The following is a 24,445-nucleotide window of genomic DNA, read 5'->3' on the forward strand; positions in this document are numbered from 1 at the left end:
GATGGATGGCACCAGCTTCTGAGCCGGAGGAGAAGCGCCTCGCCGCCGCCGCCGCCGCCGGACCCTCCTCTCGCTCGGCCGAAAGGTGGAGCCAGCAAGGAGCGCGCCTCTCGCCCGCAGGTGCTTAACCCTTCCGCCGCTGCGGGGCTCCACGTGCGCGCGCGCGCGCGCCCATCCACCCGGCGGCTGCTAGAGCGAGCGAGCGCATCTCGGGGAAGGAACTTCCAGGCAGTGCCGGATTGACGTACAGTAATAATAATAATAATAATAATAATAATAATAATAATAATAATAATAATAATAATTTATTATTTATACCCCGCCCATCTGGCTGGGCCTCCCCAGCCACTCTGGGCGGCTTCCATAAAAACCAAAAATACAGTAAAATATACAGTATAATTACAGTAATTAATTAATACTGTACGTCAATCCGGCACTGCCTGGAAGCTCCTTCCCCACTGCCTGGAAGCTCCTTAATTAATTATAATAATTTATTATTTGTACCCCGCCCATCTGGCTGGGTTTCCCCAGCCACTCTGGGTGGCTTCCAACAAAGATAAAAAATACATTAAAATGTCACACATTAAAAACTTCCCTGAACAAGCTCTAGTTTAGGGCCCCAGGCTCTTGGGGCCACCCCAAAAATGTAAAAGAAACAAAAACTGGATGTACGTTTCCAAAAGATAAAACAAAAAACAAATAAAATAAAACCTGTGTTTGCATTATTAGGTTTGTTGTGAATAAATAATCATTTTAAGTTGTTGTTGTTCTTTAGCTGTTTAGTCGTGTCCGACTCTTCGTGACCCCCTGGACCAGAGCACGCCAGGCACTCCTGTCTTCCACTGCCTCCCGCAGTTTGGTCAGACTCATGTTTGTAGCTTCGAGAACACTGTCCCACCATCTCGTCCTCTGTCGTCCCCTTCTCCTTGCGCCCTCCGTCTTTCCCAACATCAGGGTCTTTTCCAGGGAGTCTTCTCTTCTCATGAGGTGGCCAAAGTCTTGGAGCCTCAGCTTCAGGATCTGTCCTTCCAGGGAGCACTCAGGGCTGATTTCCTTCAGAATGGAGAGGTTTGATCTTCTTGCAGTCCAGGGGACTCTCAAGAGTCTCCTCCAGCACCATAATTCAAAAGCATCCATTCTTTGGCGATCAGCCTTCTTGATGGTCCAGCTCTCACAGTTAAAATAAATACGTATGTGTAAAAATAGTTAATGCATGGGAAAGCTGGCCCCTGTCACAACAGAATGCTGCACTAGATGGGGCTTTGGGTCTGATCCAGCCAGCAACGTATCCAAGCAAACATTTTTACAGATGACCCAACCTGTTCTTCCAGGTTAATGAAAGCAAGGTGCAGCACCAAAAGCTCGGGGTGAACGGGGTGCATTTCCTGCAATATTATGCCAAAATTTGCAAGTTCTAAAAAGAGGGCAGTTTTTAAAAGGTACTGTCAGAAATAGACTTGTTCCTTGGAGGTGATTGACATGCTGTCAAATCAGCATATGCATATACAGTTGGAATTGTGAACAAGTCATTTGACTCATTAGCATTTGAAACTTCCCTCTTCCCACCCGGAGTCCTCATAATAGATTTAATTACAGAGAGACAGTGACAAGGCCAGATTCCAAGGTCAAAATATGCAGGAACCCGAAATTGGATTCCAGTCTTGAGCTTGGAGGTCGCTTGAGCTATGAATACTTTCTGCGTAGAATTTAGTTCCTGCAAGAGACAAAATATTATTTATTTATTTTTAAAAGTGGTTCTGTTTATGAATCGCATTGCATGGAGCGTCAACAGTCAAAACAACTTAAAACAATTCCATATATTGAAAGCCATTTCATATGTGAAAACAAGGTCTGATCTGATGCAAATATGGATTGGGACAAATAAAAATATCCAACTTCAAAGGGGTTGTTGAAAAAAGGAAGGTCTTCAACAAACACATATAAATGACAATAGAGAGATATGGGAGGGAGTTCCACACTAAAGGCTTGATTCCTATATTGTATGGAACAGACTTTTTGATAAAGATGATATCTGCAGCGGTTTCCTGGTCTCATGGATGAGAGATAAGAGCCAAGGCCAAGAGTTTCAGTAGGTCAACGTCATCTTCTTAGTCCCAGGGATACACAGAAATTGAAATTATACATGTATAAAGGACCAGTCTAGCTTGGTGTGCACATTTTTTTTGATCCTCGGAAATCTGAATCAGGCAAAACTGAAATGCAGCAGTTATACATGACTCAAAATAACTTTGTTATTTTAGCCAGAATCTCCCTTGGACTTTTAAAGCACTGGTTCCCAGAGTGAGAGGTACAACCCCCTGGGCAGCAGTGAGATTACCTGGAGATATAAATGAGTATCAGACTTTGAGAAGCTGGTATTCCTGGATCAAGTTCATCCGTTTTGTTGGATTAAACTAACTAGTTTTGATTGGAATTCAATCAATGTGCAATTAATTATTTCTGTTTTGAATTTTATGGTGTTATCATCTTCCTTCATGCAAACCGCTATTCTGAATAATGCGTTTTATAGGGTTGGGCAGGGGGCTCTGTGGATGAATTTTTGGAACCATGGGGTCAGAGGCACGAAAAACTTTGGGAACTACTGGTTTGAACAGACCTTTAGCCTGATGGGCTCATTTGCCTGTTGTTGTTTAATGATCTGCGTTTTCACAGGCCGAGGATTGTGTGTGTGTGTGTGTGTGTGTGTGTGTGTGTGTGTGTGTGTTGTATGTATGTGTTTTGTGTTTTCATTGTGTTAGCTACCTTGGCCAGTGTGGAAAGGCAGAAAGAAAATGGAAATAAGCAAAGCCTGACATGCAGCCAGATAATTACCGGATTCTGTGGAAAAGTTCTAATGACATCCTTAATGAGAGAGCGAGAGAGATCATAGAAACCTGGTCTCTCAGTTTGTTTAAAATGGTCTCTGATCAATCTAGCTTTAACTGTGGTCTTATTACTCAAACCAGGAAACATTGCTTAAAGATTAGTTATTGACCAGGATTTATATGTGTTGTATGATGCAATGAGCAAACATTGTGTTGGGAATCAGAAATTTGGGTGGGGATTTAGCTTTCTTTATCTGTGGACTTTTGTAATAAATTAACCTCAGGGTTTTTTCCTGGAAGAGTTCCTGTATTTAAAGCCTCAGACCTCGGTCCGATTGCTGATAGAACTTCTACAGCAGAGCTTCCCAAACTGTGTGTCGCGATACATTAGTGTGTCGGCTATAGTGTGTGGTTGTGTCGTGTGAACACTCCACGAGTTCCTCTCGGGGCCGGAAAAGGGTTAGTTTAACCTCCCCCTTGCTGTAAAACAGAATTGCTGTGTCATGAAATGATGCATGTCTAAAAAGTGTGTCGCCAGCATGAAAAGTTTGGAAAGCTCTGTTCTACAGAGTTCGCCTAATTCAGGACCAGGGTAGACAGTAAAGGGAAAGGGAAAGGGACCCCTGACCATTAGGTCCAGTCGTGACCAACTCTGGGGTTGCGGCGCTCATCTCGCTTTATTGGCTGAGGAAGCCGGCGTACAGCTTCTGGATCATGTGGCCAGCATGATTAAGCCGCTTCTGGCAAACCAGAGCAGCGCATGGAAACACCGTTTACCTTCCCGCTGGAGCGGTACCTATTTATCTACTTGCACTGGTGTGCTTTCGAACTGCTAGGTTGGCAGGAGCAGGGATTGAGCAACGGGAGCTCACCCCGTCACGGGGATTCAAACCGCCAACCTTCTGATCGGCAAGTCCTAGGCTCTATGGTTTGTATATGCAGATAAATAATTCTGACAGACCTCCTGCTCCTCTGGGAAAAGTTCTTCAAATGACTGGGTGCCGAAAATTGTTTTGTTTTTGCTCTGTGCAGTAATAGTAGAAAGTGTTTCTCTGTGGCTGTGCAGAGTGCCTTTCTTTCCCAGCGCATCCCCACCCCACACAAATGCAGAGGGCAATTGCAAAGTGATTAAATGTGTTTCAAGTACCAGATTATTCCAAGTTTTGTGCAGGAGACCAGATTTAGCAAAGTGCAGAGCTGCCACTTTTGCAAGTAGAATGTAAAATGCGTAGAATGTTTTTTTCACACATGATAAAAATCAGTATTTTAGTGTGGCAGCGCCTGTACTCTGCAAACTCCCTGCTTTTGCTGTATTGTTCTCAGCACCTGCTGAATATATTTCTGTTAAAGAAAGCCGACTCAGACATACTGTTTTATTTCATTATGTATATTTGTTTTTTAAGTATCTATCCTCTTACCCCCTTCCTGTAGCCCTGGCATCTTAAGCATCTAGACTGGGTAATCTCTCACACTGGGCAACATTTTAATTCTAGACTGCTGACCAGATTTATTCGTAAATTATGATTTTCACTTTCGCAGGCTTAGCTTGCATGGCTGGTTACTCAGAAGTAAGTCCCGCTCACTCCCAGGTAAGTGGGTGCAGGACTGCTGCCTAAATTCTGCAGAAAACACTGACCTGAAACCCCACAGTTAACACAAGAGCACAGCATAAAATGAAATGATCCTTATCAAACCAGAAATCCATTTTGCTTAATACTTAATTCTGTGAGGAATGTTAGGGGCTGCTGGGTGTCATTTTAATCAGATACTCTGGATTATTGCTTTCAAAGCATGCATAGTTTCAAAATGTGCATCGGAAACTAGGAGGCAGTTGAGCTGCCAACCTTTTTTCGGGCAAGGCTCCTGTCCTGTGCCTTTAATAGAAAGGTGAAAGGTGAAACTCAGCGGACCTTACTTTCTTTAGCAGGCAAAATGCACCATACCTGCTTGAAAGTTGGCTTTTGAGGCCAATGGGAAGCACAAAGGATCTTTACTATTTTTATTTATTTTTTAAAGCATCATCTCTACCTTCCCTGAAATTTCAGGGAAAGGCCCATGTTCCATTTGAAGCAGATTGCTTTGCTCCAGGGAACTTGGAGTTGGCCTGAAATATACTCGGAGTCGCAAAGTGATTTCATGCTCTTTATTCAGCTCATAGTGGTGAGGAGGAATGAATGAATGTCCCCTCAAAGTATCTGCTTTATATACATTATTTACACAATGGGCTGCACATGATTGGCTAATTCCAGGATTCTACTGTAGGCCAATCAGGTTGTGGATTCACTTCTATCTGGAGCATGATTGGGTGGTTCCTGCTAACCAATCATACTGCTGCATTGTTCTAGGACCAATCAGACTGCTGCATTCTGAATCCTATTGTTCTAGGACCAATCAGACTGCTGCCTTTTGGAGCCTATTGTTCTAGGACCAATCAGACTGCTGCAGTTTGGATCCTATTCAACTCAGTACATAACACCCCTCCCCTCTAAGTTCCAGTCCTGCCCGGAAGGTCGCATTCATAGTCCTCAAGGTACGCCGGTGGCCTACGTGTGCGTTGCGGCCTGGGGTGTTCCCTGGTCCGGGGTTCAGGTTCTGGCTCGTGTTCCAAGGATGGGGCTGTTTGGTCTGGCGCAACCGGCTCGCTCAGTCGTGGTTCTGGTTCCGGTGTCCTTTCGGCCTCGCGGGTCCTCTCTGTATTTACTGATTCTGCCTCTCCTGCTTGCCCCTGCTGCTCTATGGGCCTCACTGCCCCACTGTTCCCTTGGGACTCCTCTGACCTGTCCTCCTCCTCCTGGTTTTCTCCCGGGAATCGTCGCCGTATCTGGTCGCAGTGGCGGCGCCAGCATTGCCCCCCATCTGTTAGCACCTCGTACGACACGGGGCCCGTGACCCTGGTGACTGTGGCAGGTACCCATGCAGGGCCTGCCCCAAAATTCTTTGCGTACACTGGGTCCTGGGCCTCGAAGGTCCGGGGGTTCCTGCCTTCCCCCACCACTACCTCATCCTGAGCTCTATCAGGGTGAAGGCGGTCCAATCTGATTGCAAGGCACCGACCCATTAGTAGTTCAGCGGGGCTCCGGCCAGTCGTTGAGCTGGGGGTGCTGTGCTGTGCTAGAAGGAATGTGGCAAGGCGGTACTCCCAATCCCCTTGCGTCATGCGGCGAAGGGTGTCCTTGGTGGTCCGCACCATGCGTTCTGCTTGGCCATTGGTGGCAGGGTGGAATGGCGCCGAACGGATGTGGCGGATGGCGTTCTGCACTGTGAAGGTTTGAAATTCTCCTGATGTAAATGCAGTCCCGTTGTCTGAGACGAGAGTGTCAGGGAGCCCGTGGGTTGCAAACAGCCTGCGTAGTACCCGGATGGCTGCGGACGTAGAAGTGGATGGTACCAGTGCGACTTCCAGCCATTTGGTGTAGGAGTCCACCACTATGAAGAATGTTTTCCCCTGAAAGGGGCCAGCGAAGTCCACATGCAGGCGTGACCATGGTGCTCGGGCGGACTCCCAGGACTGGACTGGGGCCCTTGGGGGATCTGGGCGGGATTCCTGGCAGGCCTGGCAGTGTTTGACCCAGGCCTCTATCTCTCCGTCGATCCCCGGCCACCACACATAACTCCTGGCAAGGGCCTTCATTCTTACTACCCCTGGGTGTGTCTCGTGTAGGGCTGTGAGGACCCTTTTGCGGAGGGGCTGGGGAACAACGACCCTGCTTCCCCATAACAGGCACCCCTTGTGGGCTGACAGTTCATGTTTGCGGGTTGTGTAGCCGGCGAATTCTGGCCCGGGGCTGCGGCTGGGCCATCCCCTCCACACCCAGTCCAGGACCCGGGAGATGACCCTATCTTTCTTGGAATGGTGTGCAACTTCTTGTGCCTGAATGGGGCGGTCAGGAAGCAGCTCCAGGCTCATAACCTCTTGTGCAGGTGCTGGGTCGGGGCCTGTTTCCGGTAGTGGTAGCCTGCTGAGGGCGTCTGCATGGCCCATTGCCTTTCCAGGGCGGTGAATCAGTGCATACTGGTAGCTGGCAAGGAAAATTGACCACCTGAGGACGCGAGGAGACAGCACTTGGGGGGTCTGCTTTTCGGGGGCAAACAAGCCAAGCAACGGCTTGTGGTCAGTCACCACGGTGAAGGGCCGCCCGTACAAGAAATCATGGAATTTTTTTACTCCCTTCACGATTGCCAGACCCTCCTTGTCGATTTGCGAGTAGTTCCGCTCGGTTTCGTTGAGTGTCTGGGAAAAGTATGCTACCGGTACCTCTCTTCCATCCGGGAGTTGGTGTCCCAGGACAGCGCCGATGCCATAGGGCGAGGCGTCGCATGCTAGCACCACCGGCAGCCTCTCGTCGAAGTGTGCCAAGACCGAGTTTGAGACAAGCAAGTCCTTGACTGCCTGGAATGCGGCCTCCTGGCGCTGGCCCCACACCCAAGGGGCCCGCTTGTCCAGGAGTCTGTGTAGGGGCTCCGCTACCGCCGCCTTGTGGGGAAGGAAGGAATGGTAAAAGTTCAATAATCCCAAGAAGGCCTGAAGTTCAGTCTTGTTCTTGGGCGCTGGGGCATCACAAATGGCCCGTACCTTGTCCCCAGTCGGGTGAACCCCTTCTGCATCCACCATAAATCCCAGAAAGTCCACTTGAGGCACTCCTAGTAGACATTTTTCCCGCTTCACCTTGAGACCCGCCATCTGGAAACGGTGCAGAACAGTGCGGAGGCGGTCCTCAAACTCCTCTGGTGTGGGCCCGGCAATCAACACATCATCAAAGAAGGGGGTGACACCAGGAATCCCTTTAAGGAGAGAGTCCATTAGATTCTGGAATATGCCTGGTGCCACGCTGACCCCGAATTGCAGCCGCTTTACCCTGAACGCTCCTCTGTGCGTCACAATCGTCTGTGCCTCTGCTGTGGCCTCATCTACTGGCAGCTGTTGATATGCTTGGGCCAAGTCCAGCTTGCCAAAAATTTTCGACCCAGCCAGGGTGGCAAGGACATGGCTGACCACTGGCACTGGGTATGCATGGGCCATGAGGGCCTTGTTTATGGTACATTTGTAGTCTGCGCAGATGCGGACCGAACCATTAGGCTTGACGGGTGTGACGATTGGGGTTTCCCAGGGGGCATTAGGCACCGGCTCCAGCACTCCTTGCTCCACGAGTCGGTCCAATTCCTCGTCTATACGGGGTTTCAGGGCGAATGGGACCCGGCGGGCCTTGAGCCTGACTGGTCGTACTGCGGGGTCAAGCTGTAGAGCAATGGGGGGGCCCGTATACTGTCCCAATTTCCCATCGAAAACCCCCGGAAACTCCTTGCATACGGCGTCCACGTCCACTTGTAAGCTCATGTGGTTCACCCCGGTGATGGCTAGTCCCAGTGGTCCAAACCATGCCAACCCCAGTAAGCTAATGTAGGGGCCCTTGACCACAAGCAAGTCCAGTTGCCGCGTCCACCCTCGGTATTGCACCCTGAAGGTCCCCACCCCCATTGTGGGGACCTTACGTTTCTGGAAGTCCCGGAGGGTGAATGGGGCCGGCCTGAGTTTGGGACCCCCAGTAGGACACAGTTTCCTTAAGGTCCTTGCCGAGATTATGGATAGAGTTGAACCCGTGTCAAGCTCCATGCGGCATGGGGCCCCCTCTATCTGTACCTCTACATAAATTTTCTCTACGTTGGGGTGGGGCAACTGGTATACCTGGAAGTCTGTGAGCTCCGTCGAGTTGCCTTGGTGCGTTGGGCCCCGGGACCTGGGGCTCTTGGATTGGTCATCTGATGCCTGGCTTCGGGTGGGCCGAGCCCGACACACCCGGGCGATGTGTCCCAATTTTCTGCACTGCCTGCACTCTGCGTTGCGGAAACGGCAGGTCCTCCTCTCGTGACTTTCTCCACAGCTTGCGCAGTTCCCTCCTTCTCGTCGAGGCAGCTGTGGTATGTGGGCTGCTTGAGTGCGCTGCTGTACTCGGTGCACCTCCTCCCTGTCGGATCCCGAGTCGTTGGTGAGGTCTTCGTGGTGGACCCTCGGTTGGGACGGCTGGCTCAGCCGTGCCTCTTGCGTCGACCTCTCAGCAGCTTCCGTTGCCAGGGCCTCCTCCAGAGCGACCTGGAACGTTAGGTTCTTCTTAGCGTAGAGGCGTCGTTGCAGCTTCTCATCCTTCAGGCCACCGACGAGGCGGTCACGAAGCATGTTCTCCAGCTCTGAGAAGTTGCAGAACCGGGCAGCTTGGCGGAGAGAGGTCACAAACCCAGTTATGGTTTCCCCAGGGGCTTGCCGCTTTGCGTAGAAGGCATTTCGACGAGCCACCACTGAGGGCTGTGGCGAAAAGTGCCCCTTCAGCTGTTCCATTATTGTTTTGTATGGAACAGTAGCGACGTCTTCAGGCGCAAGGAGAGCCCGGGCGATTTCAAATGTCTCCTCTCCGCAGACGCTGAAGAATATTGCCCTCTTCTTGGCGTCTTCTTCATCGGTGACCCCTTTGGCTTCTAGGAGGAAGGTGAAACGGGAGGCGTACGCTTCCCAGTCTCCAGATGCTGGGTTGAATGGCGAGAAGCTGCTGTCAGTTGCCATTCTGAGTTCCTTGTGTCCCGGAGCTGAAGCCTGGATACACGGTGCGAGGCAGCGGTGCGGCAGGTGGCGGTGCTGCGGTGCTGTGTGTGGCAGTCAGCTCAGCGGGATCCCATCCTCGTCGCCAGTGAAATATACTCGGAGTCGCAAAGTGATTTCATGCTCTTTATTCAGCTCATAGTGGTGAGGAGGAATGAATGAATGTCCCCTCAAAGTATCTGCTTTATATACATTATTTACACAATGGGCTGCACATGATTGGCTAATTCCAGGATTCTACTGTAGGCCAATCAGGTTGTGGATTCACTTCTATCTGGAGCATGATTGGGTGGTTCCTGCTAACCAATCATACTGCTGCATTGTTCTAGGACCAATCAGACTGCTGCATTCTGAATCCTATTGTTCTAGGACCAATCAGACTGCTGCCTTTTGGAGCCTATTGTTCTAGGACCAATCAGACTGCTGCAGTTTGGATCCTATTCAACTCAGTACATAACATGGCCCCTGTTGTAAACAAAAATTGCCCTTTTCCCCTATGGGGTATCCAAGAGCCCACAGAGAGTCCTTACATAGGTTCCCTATTGGTAGGAGAGAATAACAGAGCCCAACCAGAGAATATTGAGAAGCAAAGCAGCTAGTTAGCCTGATCTTTAATGAACTGTTGCAACAGGGTGCTCCCCTCACCCGCAGGAGAGAGGAGGAACCCAGAAAAATGGTGCGCAAGGCCTTATAAAGACTTTTGAAATTGCCACCCTGTAGATCAAGACCACCCCCAGAAACATCATACATACATCACAGAAGGGGTGTAACCTAAGACCACCCCTCAGATACATCATACCTACATCACAGAAAAGGTGGTCTACAACAGAAATTTGAGTGTGTTGTTTATCTCCTGTCTGGCAGGTTACCTTGATTGGATTGCCTAGGGAGCCTGGCTAGTCTTTTGTAATGATAAATAGTTAGTTCCTGGGCCAGGTCACAGGCTCACACCCTATTCATATCATAAATGTGCCCTTAAGACACGATTTGTGAGGAAAGAGACAATGGGGAGGTTTCCCACTTAGACCTTGCAGAGAAAACATTTGCTCAGTTTAGGAATCAAAATGGTTCCACGTCGGTCTTCTTGCTCTGATCTATGTAGGTGCTTGGTTGGTACGCTTATGAACATTACCATATATCTAAGACCTCAAAATTCCTATCACAGAGGTGAATGTAACCTCAGCCGTACTGAAAGAAGCAGCTCATCATTTTGGTTCAGAGTGTGACAAGCCCAACAAGTTCATGCTTTGCCGCTGAGAAGAAAAGGACCCAGGGAAATGTTTAAAGGAAGGCAAGGAAGTGAACAAGTGTGCAATGGACTTCTTCAGGCAGCTTAAGCTACACTGTGAGGAGCCATTTCCCCAATACTGGACTTGCATTGACTATAATAACCTGCTAGAGCTTCGCCAGTGGCGCAAGCAGCAGCAGCAGCAGCAGCAGGTCCTGGATGAGTGCGTCCTGGATAAGTTGGGCTGGGTGAGACGTGATCTGGGACAGCTGTCAAAGGTCACTAAAGTGAAGACTGACCGGCCACTGCCTGAGAATCCCTATCATTCTAGGCAAAGTCCACAACCAAACCCACCAACTGAAGGCGAGTTGCGGACGTCCAAATATGGAAGCAAGTTGTCCTTCCTTAACTACTAAACTGGCTATCTTGGCTCCTTCAAAACAATGCCAGACTTCTTGATGGCTGTAAATAACTCTTTCCCGTTGTGTTTTGAATGCCCTCTGTATTTGGTAGTCATTATGGTGCTGGAGGAGACTCTTGAGAGTCCCATGGACTGCAAGAAGATCAAACCTCTCCATTCTGAAGGAAATCAGCCCTGAGTGCTCACTGGAAGGACAGATCCTGAAGCTGAGGCGCCAATACTTTGGCCACCTCATGAGAAGAGAAGACTCCCTGGAAAAGACCCTGATGTTGGGGAAGATGGAGGGCACAAGGAGAAGGGGACGACAGGGGACGAGATGGTTGGATGGTGTTCTCGGAACTACCAGCATGAGTTTGACCAAACTGCGGGAGGCAGTGGAAGACAGGAGTGTGTGGCGTGCTCTGGTCCATGGGGTCACGAAGAGTCTGACACGACTAAACGACTAAACGACAACAACAAAGGATAATAAACTTCAAATGGTAAAAAAATTAAAAATAAAAATACTTCTTGACATAGTGCACTGTTGAACTATGGAACTCACTGCCACATGACATGTGATGGCCACCAACCTAGATGGCTTCAGAACAGGATTAGACAAATTCACGGAGGAGAATGCTCCTGATGGCTCCTAGCCAAGATGGCTCTGCCCTGCTTCTCCAGACAGAGGCAGCAGCGCTTTGGAATGCCAGTCGCTTTGCGTGTGTCCCATGGGCATCCAGTTTTCCACTGTGAGAAGGGGGTGCTGCGCTAGATGGGGCCACTGGCCTGATCTGCTGGGCTCTCCTGATGCCCTTAGGAAGACGGGCGTTGTCAACATCTGCAAACAGAGCTGCTTTTTGGGGCTCTGGGAGCAGTAGAGCTGTCCGGGAGACTCAGTGCCCCAGCGGTGCAGTAAAAATCGTGGTTATCATTTCCTGTTGCAGTAAATATAAAAGGGCCTGCACTTATTAAGAAATTCTTTCCACGAGTACTAGTGGTTTCCAGGCTCTGTGAGCTTATGACAGCTGCGTCCTGAATGCAGCTACTTCAGGAGATGGTGATGAGGAGGGGAGGGGGGGGGGTCCATGCACGCCCAGCCCCTCGTAGATGAGGAGGAATGTGGAGGATCTTTGCAGCAAAATGGCAAGCGGGAGAGGCACACACAGCTGCAGCAAAAATATTAAAAGTCTAAAGAAGTGGTTCGCAAGGTTTGTGGTGCTACCCCCCAGGGATGACCTAGGGGGGGCGCTAAGAAGCAAGGGGGTGTTGAGCTGGGATCAATGACTACCAGATTTTGAAAATCTCATTTCCCTGGATCAAGTCCACCAGCTTTGCTGAACTGATGAGACTAAATACAGTGGTACCTCGGGTTAAGTACTTAATTCGTTCGGGAGGCATAGCTGTCAAGCGTCCCTTATTTGGCGGGACAGTCCCTTATTCCAGCGCCATGTCCCGCTGCTGTCCCTTATGTCCCTTAAATAAGCTACTGAAGTTAATGGGGCCCTTTCTATGTCCAGCTGTCCTTTGTCAACAACAAATTATTGCTGTTTTTTTTGCGTTGAATATATGCTATATGGTAATTTATGGACCTAATAGGTATCTAAAGCCATTTGCACACAACAAAATATGTATTTTATCAAAGTAATTGTTGATCCCTTATTTTGGCTGCTGATCCCTTATTTTTGAGGCTGCAGGTCCCTTATTTTTGAGGCTGCTGGTCCCTTATTTTTTTTTTTTTTTTTTTTTTTGCTATTTCCTGATTTTATTTTATTTATTTTTTAAAAATAATTTTTTATTAATTTTCCAATTTTTAACACTAAACAACAACAACACACAAACATCAACAAATACGAACACACACAAAAAATATCATTTCTTAACCTCATTTTCATACGCCTCGTTTCTCGGACTTCCCCATACCTCACCCTTTTTGCATCCTTATTTTACAGTTTTTCAACAACCCTTTTTGCCAATTAAATTTAAACTCATTGTCATTCTCAATTTCACCTTAAATCATCAAACAGTTTTAGCTGCAATTCTGCATCTTCCTTCCCCTTGACATTTTATCACTCCTCTATTTTACAACAGTTCTTAAAATATAGTTTAAACTTTTTCCAATCTTCCTCCACTGTCTCTTTCTCTTGGTCGCGGATTCTGCCGGTCATTTCTGCCAGTCCCATAAAGTCAATCACTTTCGTCTGCCATTCTTCCAGTGTGGATAATTCTTGTGTCTTCCAATACTTTGCTAGAAGAATCCTTGCTGCTGTAGTGGCGTACATAAAGAAAATCTTATCCCTCTTTGAAACCAATTGGCCAACCATGCCCAGGAGAAATGCCTCCGGTTTCTTTTGAAAAGTACATTTAAGTACCTTCTTAATTTCATTATAAATCATTTCCCAGAAGGCCTTAATCCTTGGGCAGGTCCACCAAAGGTGAAAGAAGGTACCTTCGGCTTCATTACATTTCCAGCATTTATTATTGGGCAAATGGTAAATCTTCGCGAGCTTGACTGGGGTCATGTACCACCTGTAAATCATTTTCATAATATTTTCTTTTAAGGCATTACATGCCGTAAATTTAGTACCGGTGGTCCATAACTGTTCCCAGTCCGCAAGCATAATGTCATGACCTATGTCCTGTGCCCATCTGACCATTGCTGATTTAACAGTTTCATCAATTGTATTCCACTTCAGCAATAGGTTATACATTCTTGATAAATTCTTAGTATTGGGTTCTAACAATTCTGTCTCTAGTTTCGATTTCTCCACCTGGAAACCAATTTTCCTGTCTTGTTTAAAAGTCTCCATTATTTGGTAATAATGGAGCCAATCTCGTACTTTAGACTTTATTTTCTCATAGCTCTGTAGTTTAAATTTACCACTTTCTTGTTCTAAAATTTCAAAATATTTTGGCCATTTAGGTTCCATGTTAAGTTTCTTCACCTCCTTAGCTTCCGTAGGTGATAGCCACCTAGGAGTTTTATTTTCTAGCAAATCCTTATATCGAATCCAAACGTTATATAATGCTTTTCTGACAATATGGTTTTTAAAACCCTTATGAACTTTAACCTTGTCATACCATATATATGCATGCCAACCAAACCTATTGTCAAATCCTTCCAAATCCAACGTGTCTGCATTCTCAAGAAGTAGCCAGTCTTTCAGCCAGCAGAAAGCTGCCGATTCATAGTACAGTCTTAAGTCCGGCAGGGCAAACCCCCCTCTTTCTTTTGCATCAGTAAGTATCTTAAATTTTATTCTGAGCTTTTTGCCCTGCCAGACAAATTTAGATATATCTTTCTGCCACTTCTTGAAGCAATCTAGTTTATCCACAATTTGTAGTGTCTGAAACAAAAATAACATTCTAGGCAATACATTCATTTTGATCACTGCAATTCGGCCTAACAAGGAAAGCTTCAAGTTCGACCATATTTCTAGATCTTTCTTTACCTCTGTCCAACATTTGTCATAGTTGTCTTTAAATAAATTCACGTTTTTGGATGTCATATTAATCCCCAAATATTTTACTTTCTTTGCCACCCTTAATCCAGTTTCATTTTGAAAACTCTCTCTTTCAGCATTTGTTAATTTTTTTTCCAAAACTTTAGTTTTTTGTTTATTCAACTTAAATCCTGCCACCTGACCAAAGACTTGAATTAACTCTAAAACTCTCTTTTTACTAGTGTCCGGCTCTTGCAAAGTCAATACTAAGTCATCTGCGAATGCCTTCAGTTTGTACTGTCTGGCTCCGACCTGAACTCCTTTTACCAGCTGGTCCCCCCTAATCATATTCAACAAAACCTCCAGGACAGATATAAAAAGTAATGGGGATATTGGGCACCCTTGCCGTGTCCCTTTTTCTATGGAAAGTTCATCAGTTACCACATTATTTACAATTAACTTTGCCTTTTGTTCAGAATATATTGCACCTATACCATTTTCGAACTTTTGGCCTACCCCCATCCCGTGGAGATTCTTTTTCATAAAGTTCCAAGAAATATTGTCAAAGGCTTTCTCCGCGTCCACAAAAATCAACACCGCTTTTGTATTAATATTTACAGTTAACAGCTCCATAATGTCAATTATATTCCTTACTGTCAGAGCTGCCTCTAGGTCCCAGCTCACAGAGGACCAACGCCCGGTTGATGTAATGTACAAAAGTCTTTATTGAAGTTTAGTTTCCATTTCAAACCCCAGAGCGTGCAGCCCTACGTCTTGGCTCTAGATCGGCGAAGTCCCCTCTGAGTCACTACCCCTTCCGCACCAGCTCAAGATCCTAGCCCGGCTCCACCTCCTGCGCTGTTCCTTCCTCCTCTGGGTCCTTCTGCCCCCTGGGGTTTCCTCCTTCCTGGACTCTTCTGACGCTGACCCCCCCTGAGTCTTGCCCTTCCTTCCGGCGGGCTTTAGGACCTGGCTCCCTATCCGGGCTGCCTGCTGTGCCGCTTGCCTGTACATTTGAACTTGGCGCGCGCGCCCAGCCGGTGACTTTCCTCTTGACCGTTTCCCCGCTCTCCGATGGAGGCGTGGTCAATCCTGACTCATCTCCTCTCTCTGGTGGTGAGAACACTGGTCCCGATGCCTGGGACTCCTCCCCCCCACTGCGCTCTGGTGGGGAAGCTGGTCCTGATTTCCAACTGCTGCTCAGGGAGTCCCCGCTGGCCCCTTCCTTCTGGGGTTTCCCCCTTGGCACCCCCCTTGCCCTGGCCATCGGCGCTCCTTTCTGTGAATCTTCCGACTCGCTGGAGAGACTCGTGGAATCTCTCTGACCACTGTCACTGCCTACACCCCCCCTCGTATTCCTCCTCCTCGCTCTCCATTTGCTCCATATCCTGTGTCTCTGCTCCTGAACCGCTGACACTTACGTTCTCTGATAAATGTCTTCCTGGGAGAAAGCCTGCCTGATCTTTGTGAATCTCCTCCACTAACACTCTCTTCAGTCTTTTTGCCAAAATATCAGCAAATATTTTGTAATCCACATTTAGTAATGATATAGGGCGGTAGTTCTTAATCTGATTTTTTTCAGCTTCAGTCTTTGGTATTAATGTGATAAAAGCTTCTTTCCACGATTCAGGTGCCTTTTTCCCCTCTAGTATTTCGTTACAAACCTCCTTAAGCGGCTGTATTAGCCAGTCCTTCAATGTTTTATAGTATCTGGAGGTTAGTCCATCTGGCCCTGGAGATTTCCCTAATTGCATATTTTGAATGGCACCCTCTATTTCTTTATCTGTTATTTTCTCGTTTAAAATCAACATACTTTGCTGCGAAATTTTTTGTAATCCATATTTCTTAAGAAAGTCCTCTATATCCTTCATTTTCAGGCCCTTGTGCATATAACCTTCTGAAATAACTCTGAAAACAATTGCTAATCTCGTTTGGTTTGAAAATGTTTTTTCCATCCACCTCCAAGCTTGTGACTGTGTTCAGTTTCTGTCTTTTCTTCAATTGCCATGCTAAAAGTTTCCCACATTTGTCCGCTGATTCAAATGTCCTCTGTCTCATTTGCTTGATTTTCCATTCTATCTCCTGGTTCATCAATTCCATATACTGCGTCTGGTAAAACTTGATTTCTCTCAAAATTTCATGAGACTTTGGTTTAGACCTCAGTTTCTTTTCTCCTTCTTTTATTTTTTCCAAAATCTTGTCCTTCTTCTCATTTTGTTTCCTTCTCTTTAAAGAATTCTGTTGTATAAAGAAACCTCGCATCACAGCCTTACTTGCGTCCCAAATCACTCTTTTCTCCACCTCTGTCCTCAGATTTATCTCAAAATAGTCCTTCAAAGTTTTTTGGGCCTTTTTATAAATCTCAGCATCTCTGAATAGGGTGTCATTCATTCTCCATCTGAAGGAGCCAGCTGTTGTCAGTTTCATTTCCATCTTCACTGCGTTATGGTCGGAGCGTGTTTTTGGGCAGATTTCCACTTTTTTTATCCTTGGAGCCATTCCACTAGTAATCCAAATTTGATCTATTCTTGTCCATGTCATCTGTGCCTCTGAAAAGAATGCTCCCTCTCTTTCAAGAGGGTTTCTTGTTCTCCAGATGTCAATCAAGTCCATATTTTCAGTCATTTCAAAAAAGGTCTTAGGTAGTCTCGCCTCTTTAGAGACCACCTGTCTTTGTGCTTTGTCCATGTTAGTAGAAACGACGCCGTTCATATCTCCCAACAAAATCACCTTGTAATCCAGATAGTCCATTAATGTCTCATGCAATTTCTTATAAAATTCTGCCTTCCCTTCGTTTGGTGCATAAATGTCAACTATCAAAAAATTTTCTCCTTGGATTTGTATCTCAATTGCCAAAATCCTTCCATGTTCATCCTTAAAGATCAATTTTGGGGTCAACTTCTCCTTTACATAGATCACCACTCCTCTTTTTTTAACTTTGTCCGACGAAATAAATTCCTGTCCTAATCTTTTATTTATAAGCAATCTTCTATGTGCCCTTGTAACATGGGTTTCTTGTAAGCATATCAAATCCAATTGTTCTCTTTTCAAAATATGAAAAACCTCACGCCTTTTTCTGGGAAGGTTCAGTCCATTACAGTTCCAAGTTAGAAATTGCAGAGACATTGTTATTTAGTTGCCTCCAGTCGCTCCCTGCGGCTGGTCTTCTTCCGTTGGTGACTTGAGTCCAAAAGTCAAGTTTCCAAGATCTGTTTCCGACGTTGATTCTAACACTCCTTTCAAAAGGTCCTCCTCGTTTCTGTCCAGGAATTGTTCTTTATCTTGCACTGTTCTTATTTTGACTTTATTTCCTTTGAAGTTAAAAGACAAACCTTGTGGAAATTCCCACCTAAAAGGTATGTTGTTCCTCTTCAGCAGGTCAACCAAGTTCTTAAAGTATGTTCTTACCTCCAGAATGTATTTAGGGATGTCCTTGTAAATCTGCACAGAGGCATTTTGAATCGGAAGAGTTCTCTGGTAATGCAAGTTTAGTATCTTATCTCTTTCCTCTTTAGATCTCAAAGTTATCAGGCAATCCCTTAGGATCTTCCTACCTTGCCTTCTACCCAATCTGAAGGCGGTTGTTATCTTAAATTCTTCTTCCTCTAAGTTTACCTGCCAAAAATCTGGTCCCTTATTTTCAAATCTGTAAGTTGACAGCTATGTCCGGAGGTCCGTTCTTAACCTGAAACTGTTCTTAACCTGAAGCACTTTAGCTAATGGGGCCTCCTGCTGCCGCCGGGCAATTTCTGTCCTCATCCTGAAGCAAAATTCTTAACCCGAGGTACTATTTCTGGGTTAGCGGAGTCTGTAACCTGAAACGTATGCAACCTGAAGCGAATGTAACCCGAGGCACTGTGATAGGAATTTTATGGTTTTAGATATATGGCAACATTTATAACCACACGTACATAGATCAGCACAGGAAAGCCAACCTGGAACCATTTTGATTCCTAAACTGACCAAATGTTTTATCTGCGAGGTCAAACTGGAAAAGTCTCCCCATTGTCTCTTTCCTCACAAATCCTGTCTTAAGGACACATTTAAGATATGAATAAGGTGTGAGCCTGTGACCTGGCCCAGGAAATAAGTATTTTACCACTACAAAAGAATGGCTAGGCTCCCCAGGAAATCCAATCAAGTAACCTGCCAGACAGGAGATAAAAGTTTTAACTGGGTTTTGAACCAATGTGCAATTAATGGTTACAGTTTTGAATTTTATTTTATCTTCCTTTGGGGGGGTTGTGCAAACCGCTCTTCTGAATACTGCTTTTTATAGGGTCAGGTAGGGGGCACCAGAAAAGTTGGGAGCCACGGGCGTGAAGTCTGTTTAGTGGCAGCCAAGCAAGCGTTATGGTGGTGGCATTTTGTGAAAGAAGATTATTTTAGTTGGCTTCTCTGGGCAAACCACTGGAGATTCAGCATGATAAAATTAATTAAAACATACCTGGGATCTCTTCGGCGAGAGGGATGATCAAACATGGTGATCTTTTGGGTCAAAAACGACATTAGAATATTTGCTGAGAATGTGGTATTTGCTGAGAAGGTCCACTGCAATGTTAATCAATAGCTTTCTCCTTGCAAGTTCTGTCTCTTTTATTGCTCCCTGTTCAGCACCGCTGGGGGAGCTTTATGCAGAAAGGCTTCTAAGCATCTCACAAAATATAAAAACCAATGACACAACATTACAGCTTAAACCTCCACAATTAAAAACACAATAATACGCGTTCCACAGTTCTAATAAATAATTATTTCAGTGTGGCAGCACTCCTGCCTATTGACACCAGGCTGAGTCCTTCACTGCTATAGATATTTTTGTTTAGGCATACATTCAGAATGTTTAAATGTCTTTTATACTGGTTTTTACCTCATTGTTGATTTTCACGTTTTATGTTTTGAATAGTTTTTTAACTGGTTTTAATTCATTGTATTCTTTTTGCAAATCCCTTCAAGGCTGATGGTTTTGTTTTTACACACAAGCATCATATAAAGACCAGGCTTACTAGCTGCTTTGCTTCTCAATATTCTCTGCTTGGCCTCTGTTATCTTCTCCCACCAATAGGGAACCTACACAAGGACTCTATATGGGCTCTTGGATTCCCCATAAGGGAAAAGGGCAGATTTTTGTTTGCAACAGTGGTGATGCAGTAAAAGTGTCAGATCAGGATGGGGCAGGGGGCAGGCGGAGAGAGACCCACGTTCATGCCGACAGAAGAAGAGCCTGTTGCAGGATCAGGCCTCCCCTCCTGTGGTTTCCATCAACTGGGATTCAGAAGTGCCAGAGCCATCCTGCCTAGCAACCATCGATAACCCTCTCCTCCTCCACAAATTTGTCTAATCCTCTTCAAAAGCCGTCTAGGTTGGTGGCCTCCTGTGGCAGGGAGTTCCACAGTCTAACTGTGCGCTGCATGAAGTACAGGCGCCAACCATGCTGCACAACTGCCAATTGATGTGCCAATGCCAATGCCCGGGCTGATTTCAGCCACACAAGAGGGCAGAATGGGGCTCAAGCACAACAACTGACACACGCAATGACCCCAAACAAAAGACTCGTGTGAACGGGGAGTTGCCTATACTTTCTCTCATCTGTCCTAAACCTTCCAACCTTTCATTGGATGTCCACTAGTTCTAGCATTACAGTGGTACCTCGGGTTAAGAACTTAATTCATTCTGGAGGTCTGTTCTTAACCTGAAACTGTTCTTAACCTGAAGCACCACTTTAGCTAATGGGGCCTCCCGCTGCCGCCATGCTGCCAGAGCACGATTTCTGTTCTCATCCTGAAGCAAAGTTCTTAACCCGAGGTACTATTTCTGGGTTAGCAGAGTCTGTAACCTGAAGCGTATGTAACCTGAAGCGTATGTAACCCGAGGTACCACTGTATAGGAGAGAGGGGAAAAAAATTTGCTCTCCTCTTTTTCTATGCCACGGATAACTTTCTAAACGTCTATCGTGTCGTCTCTCCCTTGCCTTTTCTCTAAGAAGTCCCCAACTCTCCAACTTTTCTTCATTGCTCCTTGCTCCTTTGAGTTGCCTTTTTCTAAACGTCTTCCAAATCTACAATATCCTTTTTCAGGTGAGGCAGCCAGAACGGCACACAATATCCCAAAACTGCAGTTGTACCATAGATTTGTCTTTTATTTTAAAAAAAATATTTTTATTGATTTCCCAATAAAAACAGCCCATCAACATATCCACTTCATGATCCAATTAAAAACAATAAACTAAAATTAAAAAAACCAACCAAATTACAGTCCAAATTGTTAATTACTAATTTTTCCGGGCGCCCCATAGTCTGGACCTCTGAAGAATATCTCCAATATTCCTGCCTCTTCTTGTTGCTTTCATATTTTCCACATTCTGATCTTAACGCTTTAAAGCTCTCCGTCCCTGGCTGCACCACAGATTTGTCTAATGGCGTTATGATGCTGGCAGTTTTCTTTTAAATTCTCCACTCAGAGGGTGACCCTGGATCCCCCAACCCCTTCCTCTCAGCCTAGGGTTGTTGTGAAGCCGAGACGGAGGGTGGGGAGAACCACACTGAAAAGGGGGTTGGATATTTTTGGGGGAAGCCAAATGACTGATGAAACTGTAGAACAAAGCCCAGTTTTTTTCTGATTATGGGCCAGCGCCCTTTTCTTTCTCCATCTCTGCTCCGACCTGGGATAAATCAGTTCCCAAAAGTAAGATATTCCTCCAAGACTAATTAGGTATTCCGGGCTGCACCCAAGATAAAGGGGGGGGGAAGGGGATGGTGGGAAATTCCACAGGATTCCCCCCCCCCCCATGCTAAAGCCAGTCCCTGATATAGAGGAACAAAGGGATTCCTTTTGCAGGAAGGGCATGCATACAGATGAGGCCAGGGCTTGGGACATCTGGAAGAGCCTTTCTCCTGAAGGTGAAGACCACAATATGCATCTTCTCAAGGAGGATTAAATGAAGCTTCAGATAATGCTAATTATTTTTACAAGCCTGAGATGCAAAGCTGTCATGCAGATCCACATATTGCCCAAGGTGATCTATTTTACTTTTGCAATGCTCTTTCAGTTCACTGTTGCTGTTTTTCAGAAAGGGGGAGGTGAGCTTTGCAACATCCTGGTTTTTTTAATTTTTCATAGTTTTTTAAGGTTTCCACCTTATTACTGTTACGGCTAAAATCTGGGTGCGAGGCTGCTCTGCCACCCAGCTCATCGGACTAAGTCCGTGGGTCCCTGCGGAGGAAAATGAGCTCAGCCGGAGACAGGAGCAAACTGCAGAAGATCCAAGTTTATTGCGCAACAGGTTCAAGGCGAGATTGAACAGCGAGAAAGGGGTGACATGAGTTTTTGAAACTCCCTCCATGTCCCAGAATACAGTGCAAAACACGTCATGAATACATTAAAGAGAGGTTTGGTTACACAGATTACATCATGAATATATTAAAGGGAGGTTGGGTTACACAGATTAACATATGGAGGAGGGAGGGGGAATATGCAGGGCTGGAGATATGCACAGATAAACACTTCCTGGGGATGAGAAAACAATGGTCCCAAATATGCATAGCCTGCCACCTGACATTGCCTGGGGGAAAGGCTGATCAGAGCGATTTGACAGGATTAGGGTCTTAACACCTTGCTTGAGGGATTATGCTAGACAGGGGAGGTGTGATGGAGTCCTAGAGAAATTGAGCAAACTGGCACGTTGATTTTCTATGAATTTTATAGATTTTAGTCCCTTTTGACATTGACAATTGGAAATAAATTGATATATTGCAGCAAAGAAGAAGGTGAAGAAGACATGCCCCCCTCCCATTCCGTATCATTACAAACAGAGTTTTGCCGTGTTGGAAGGATCCCCAAGGGAATCACAGGTAAAAATCCTTGACAGGTGACCATTCAGGTAAAGGTAAAGGACCCCTGGACGGGTTAAGTCCAGTCAAAGGCAACTATAGGGTTGCAGCACTCATCTTGCTTTCAGACTGAGGGAGACGGTGTTTGTCCAGAGACAGCTTTCCAGGTCATGTGGCCAGCAGGACTAAACTTCTTCTGGGGCAACGGGACACCATGACAAAAAACAGAGCGCACGGAAACGCTGTTTACCTTCCCGCTGCAGTGGTACCTATTTATCTACTCACACTGGTGTGCTTTTGAACTGACAGGTTGGCAGAAGCTGGGACAGAGCAATGGGAGCTCACTCCATCGCAGGGATTTGAACCGCCAACCTTCTGATCAGCAAGCCCAAGAGGCTCAGTGGTTTAGACCACAGCGCCATCCATGTCCCTTTGACCACCCAACCTCTGCTTCAAAACTACTTCTTCTTCTTCTTCTTCTTCTTCTTCTTCTTCTTCTTCTTCTTCTTCTTCTTATTATTATTATTATCCCACTTCATGGAGGCTCAGGTCGTTCTCCTCCTCCCCATTTTATCCCCTGCAAAGTAGGTTAGGCGGTGTGATAGGAATTTTGAGGTCTTAGATATATCTTAAGTGTTCATAAATGTACCAAGCAAGCATGTACATAGATCAGCACAGGAAGACAGACCTGAAACCATTTTGATTTCCAAACTGAGCAAATGTTTTCTCTGCAAGGTCAAAGGAAAATGGAAAAGCCTCCCCATTGTCTTTTCCTTCACAAATCCTGTCTTAAAGACACATTTAAGATATGAATAGGGTGTGAGCTGTGACCTGGCTCAGGAACTAAGTATTTATCATTACAAAAGACTGGCCAGGCTCCCCAGGCAATCCAATCAAGTGACCATTAAACAGGTAACCTGGCAGACAGGAGGTAAACAAAGCACTCAGATTTCTGCTGTAGACCACCCTTTCTGTGATGTAGGTATGATGTATCGGGGGGGGGGGGTGGTGGTCTTGAGTTCCAGGGTAGGGAATTTAAAATGTCTATATAAGGCCTTGCACGCCATTGTTCTGGGTTCCTCCTCCCCCCTGCGTGTGGTGAGTGAGGACCCTGTTGCAACAGATCAATAAAGACCAGGCTTACGAGCTGCTTTGCTTCTCAATATTCTCTGGTTGGCCTCTGTTATTTTCTCCTACCGATAGGGAACCTATGTAAGGACTCTATATGGGCTCTTGGATACCCCATAAGGGAAGGGGGGCAGATTTTTGCTTACAACAGAGGAAAAGCACCCAAGGTCACCCGGTGAGCTTCCTGGCTGAGTGGGGATTCGAACCTTGGCAGTGGCGTAGCGTGGGGGGTGCAGGGGGGCCGGCCGCACCGGGCGCAACATCTGGGGGTTAGGGTTAGGGGGCGCAAATCCACGGGTTAGGGGGCGCAAATCCATGGGTTAGGGGGCGCAAATTACTTGCCTTGCCCCGGGTGCTGACAACCCACGCTACGCCACTGAACCTTGGTCTCCCAGGTCCTGCTCTGACACCCTAACCACTACACTAGCTCTCTTATGTTCCCATGCAGAAGGGACAAAGCAATGTTACCCTCATTGTGCAGATAGAAGATGAGAAGGAGGGAAACGGCAAGTGATTCAAGGCTGGATTGCTGCGATGTGCTCTTTGCAGAGCTTGCCTTGTAGTTGGTTCGGAAGCTGTATTTGTGAAGGATGCTGCAGCGCTGTTGAGGCCAATAGTGAGACCCTGGCAGGTTACTACTAGTACACGAAAACCTTCAAAGGTTGGGACCTGTTTATCACCCCATACGCACCCACTCAGCTGCTTTGATTGGTGGAACTAGCACTCTAACGGGTGCCGCACAATTCTGCCGCACAATTCTCGTTTGTATTTGTAAGAATTCAAATTTTTAGCTTGGCAGCACCCATCCTGTGGAACTCCCTGCCTCTTGACACCAGGCAAACTTCTTCTTCACTGTATGCTTGTCAACATTTTTTGTTTAGGTAAGCCTCTCCAGACATGTAGAATGATGGCAGGCGTTTTAATCTGGTCTTAGCTTATAGCTAATTTTAATTATTTTCTTAATGTTTTAGATAGTTGCTTTTAACTTTTTGTTGTTGTTACTGATACA

At 46.2% G+C, this 24,445-nt stretch overlaps 1 pseudogene across 1 annotated transcript; it reads left to right on the forward strand.

The window, feature by feature from the left end:
- The first annotated feature begins 5 nt into the window (after nt 1–5).
- Nucleotides 6–11,140, forward strand: LOC309342749 (NADH dehydrogenase [ubiquinone] 1 alpha subcomplex subunit 8 pseudogene; annotated as a pseudogene). Its single transcript has 2 exons — nt 6–120; nt 10,559–11,140. The product of its transcript is annotated as an NADH dehydrogenase [ubiquinone] 1 alpha subcomplex subunit 8 pseudogene (transcript).
- Nucleotides 11,141–24,445: the final 13,305 nt, after the last annotated feature.

The sequence above is a fragment of the Podarcis erhardii genome (genome assembly GCF_964252035.2).
Source record: "Podarcis erhardii genome assembly, chromosome: 5".
NCBI lineage: Eukaryota > Metazoa > Chordata > Lepidosauria > Squamata > Lacertidae > Podarcis > Podarcis erhardii.